This window comes from Ctenocephalides felis, unplaced genomic scaffold, assembly GCF_003426905.1.
Source record: "Ctenocephalides felis isolate EL2017-DRISC unplaced genomic scaffold, ASM342690v1 CF-g0.4_SCAFFOLD_01170, whole genome shotgun sequence".
NCBI lineage: Eukaryota > Metazoa > Arthropoda > Insecta > Siphonaptera > Pulicidae > Ctenocephalides > Ctenocephalides felis.
The window spans coordinates 40,837,770-40,842,166 of record NW_020537324.1 but is presented as its reverse complement, the minus strand read 5'-3'; positions in this window follow the sequence as shown (position 1 = coordinate 40,842,166).

The following is a 4,397-nucleotide window of genomic DNA, read 5'->3' as shown; positions in this document are numbered from 1 at the left end:
CTCATCGACAAACAATGCTCATCGAGATACATCAAATGGCTTCTTTTAAATTATTGAAATCGGTCCAGCCGTTTTTGAGAAAATGTCGATTTATGGCAAAAAATCTGTTCATACACATACACACACACACACACACATATATATATATATATATATATGCAAAAAATGCGGGCGCACGCCTTAGGGGGCGCCAAAACGAGTTTTGGAAATTAAATTTATAATATATTATTTATATTTTTTATTATTTATATAAAATCTAGAATACTTGAAAAATTATAATAAATAATAGGGATACGGAGAAACAAAAAGCATATTTATTTTGCAATGTGATATCAGTAGAAAAAATTAACCGATTAATTACTCTGCAAATTAGTAAATAACAGCCTTTTTACTGCTTATTCTACTTATTCAATTTTTTCTTTGTTTGAAGTTAGCGTGGAATCGAAAAAGAAATGATCTAGTGTTCAATCCCATAAGCGCAAACCTGCGAAATTTGAAATTAATTATTGGGCATTATTGACGAAAAATTGTGAGCTGATTTAGTTGAAACAAAACTTGTTAAAAAATATAAACAAATTATAATCGGGATAATGAAAAATGGACGGAGTCAGTGCTTAAAAAATGGCATGACCATTCCGAGAAATTGAATTGTAACTTTTGCTTTTGTTGCAAATGTTTCGCTTCTGATGAATTTTGAATGTTGAAGACATGCGTGGTTAGGGTTATGGAAATGGAACAAATATGAAAAATGAAAGCAAAATTTACTTTGGAACGAAAATCTTAAGGTTTTTTTATACCTAGTGGTGTCCATACTCTAAATTTAATAATTATAAGCTATGCAGGAATAATACATATCAAATATAATTGATTTATTTCAATATAGTTCAAGAAATGTGTAATTTCTTAGCATTTTTTACTGATTATTGGATAATACTTCTAAAATACGTTAACAATTGATCACAATCACAATGAAACAATCTGATACTCTGAATATGACGGGAAAGCAAGGATGAATACAATTCGGCTCTTACGATATCAATAAGGAGAAGTTTACGACGCAATTTTGGATATTGTAAATAATGAAAAATTAAATTAACGTAAAATTTAAAAAATTCAATATTAAATACGAATGTTATGATTGAAAATCAAAAGCTAGTTTTTTTAGTTTTCTTGACATGATTTGCTCAATATGATAAATAGCATAATAAATAAGTAAAATGTTTCAAAACCCAAATATTAATAATGCAATACGTTAAAAATAATTGAAAATTTAAAAATATTTGATTATAATCAACAAGCGAATGGCCTAGATTTGCTAAATAAATTTAAAATCAATGTATTTTATACGCTTTTAGATTATATCTAATTTTTTGTGTACTAAATACAGAATAATTAAAAATTAATTTTAAGAAAATATGTAATTTTTATATAATTTTAATAATAAAGAGTTAAAACAGTTAAAATTAATAGGGGGGGCGCTAAAAAAAAGTTGCATGCGGGCGCTAAGGACCCCAGGACCGGCCCTATATATATATATATATATATATATATATATATATATATATACACACACATAATTTTTCCAAATTTGGTCTCATTCGATTTAGAAATTAGCCAATCGGATATTTTGATCAAAACTAACTTCTTCGGAAAGTTAATAAAAATTCTATGTTGTTTTTGTTTATTCTGTCTAATAAACAAAAGTTTATTCGACTCAGTTCTTTAGCACTGAGAGCGAACAGAATATAGATAATTAATTTCTTGACAATTATTGGAAATAGTAACAGTAAACCATAGATAACTGTTGATTAGGTAAGCAATGGCAAAATTCACAACAATGAATTAAATGCGGTACTTATGATAGTCTACCAAATATTTTGCTTTAACTATAAATAAACAAGTATATGTATATTAGGGTGGTCCCATAGATAAACAAGTATGGTGGTCCTTAATATAGACTTTTTCGAATTTCCTTGCTCCCAAGGGCTCAAATGGTTCCAAATTGATAAACAATTCTCTGAAAGTTTTAGCTTTTATTATTGTCTTTTAGATAGAGCGCAATTCAATTAAAGTTTTGTATGGAAATAGCAAAAAAATTTCAAAAAATTTGCTTTGCTGAGCGTCGAATTTTCACTAAAAAATGACACAAATTTTCACTTTTAATTCCTTTGTCCCTAAGTTATACCTAAAAAAATTTTTTTTTAATTTTCAAAAAATTTTCCATGCTATTTCCATACAAAGTTTGATTGAATTGCGCACTATCTAAAAGTCAATATTAAGAGCTAAAACTTTCAGAGAATTATTTTTTGTCAATTTGGAACAATTTGAGCCCTTGGGAGCAAGGAAGTTCGTCAACACAAGCGGAAAGTTTTTTGAATGATTCAAATCGGATGCTGATTTCTCTCAAAAACAGCCATTTTTAGCAAATTTAGCTCGGTCTCCGAAACGACTGGACCTGCTTTTGCCAAAAACTAATCACCACTACTCCCCGTCATTACGAATTGAATGTTTATTGGATCATTCAAATCGGATGCTCCGTTCTGTCAAAAACTAAATATCTATTTTCTGCACTCTTTGCTTCGTATTTCCGAAACGGCTGGACCTGCCTTTGCCAAAAACTAATCAGCACAGCTCGTTATCAATAGGTATCGAATGTTTTTTAAATTCGAATCGTTATCGAATTCGAAATAGGTATCGAATGTTTAAAACATTCAAATCGGACAATCCGTGCGCCCAAAAACGTGGACAAGAATTGTATCCACACATACATACACATATACATACATCCATTTTTTTCTGAGGTATGCCAAAATGTTCAGAAACTTTCAAAACGTGGAGAAATGTAAAAATTCTCAATTTTGATTTTTGGACGATTACAATAACTTACCCTAAGGGAAGTTAAAAATATATAAGCTTGATTAAAATTGATTAAAAAATGATTTGAATCATGTTTTTTTATACGAATCAGGAAATTTTTATGTCGGCATATCATTAGTGCACATGTAACAACAAAAGAAAGAAAGTTAGGTATAAGATGCTATGTAATTTAGATACCAATAATGGATCAATTTTAAATCAATTACCAAGCTGAAATAATATATAAAACATGAGTAAGTAGTAAATTAATATCCACAAATTAAAACTCTTTGATTAGCAAATTTCATAAATGGTTTAATATAGCTTGATTTACAAATTCCAGTTGCCATTTTTAAACTTAACATTAAAAAAAGATCTGCATAACAAAAACAATGCAATCTATAGAAATATAGTTTTGCAATCACTCTGCGCAAAAATGCTGACATTTATTCAATAAAGTTAGTACCAAATTTACAATGTGATAAATAACAAAATAAATGTATTCTTATCAATATTATATGTAAAATAACACTATCCTATAGATCGCTCATTTATTGTTTGTTAAGAATGAAACAGTAGATTTCATAATAACTGTTCGTATTCATAAATTTTATATAAAATATTTTTAGAAGAGATATTCTGAATCAGTATGCTTGCAATATAATATGTAATAAAGATTATGGGTTGCCTTCATAGTATAATACACTTATCCTCATCTTTTAAGATATTCATTTATCAATTTCCTATTTTAAAAAATCTATAACCGTATCTGTTACATAATAAATATTAATATATCTTGAAAAAAAGACATCCCGTTGTATATATATTATATATATATATATATATATATATATATATATACTTTGTAGATTTTCTTATAAATATATCAAAGTAAATCGGTAGATAAATTTTTCATTCTATCACTTTCAATACTTTTCCTATGGCAATAGTTTTATCTGAAACAGAAAAGTATGGTTTTAAAAATTTTATGTGACATACACAAAAATTGACTACATCATATTTAGTTTTTTTTCATACAATAATCAATATATTAGTTGTATTGAGAGTTATTTTTGTAGAGTATAATATTTCTGAATTTATTTCATTTTTATTTCAAAACAGCCCGGTCAATTTATGCATTCAAGTTTACTATAATTCATAATGGGCTTGACAAAATTGTTTAAAATACAATTATAAAGGTAAACAAATGACCCTTTGCAATTTTTAGCTAAATGATCAGTTTTATCGAAAAATTGCCTGAGGCAGTATTGTAAAGCATAAAATTATCACAAAAATGCATCAATACTTTTTTGCTCAGAGCTACCCTTTTAAAGATATATCACTTTGAAAAGTACGTTTAAACGCCACCTACAAGGTAGTATGCTTAGCTCGTTTTTTTAAGTGGTTTTTCCAGTAGGCCTATTTCATGCGTTGTTGTGATTTCGTATGTTAACTTCCTGTAGGGTAATTTATAGTAACAGCAAAAAGATCAAAAATGAAAATTTTTATATATCTTTACTTTTCAAAGCTGAACATTTTGG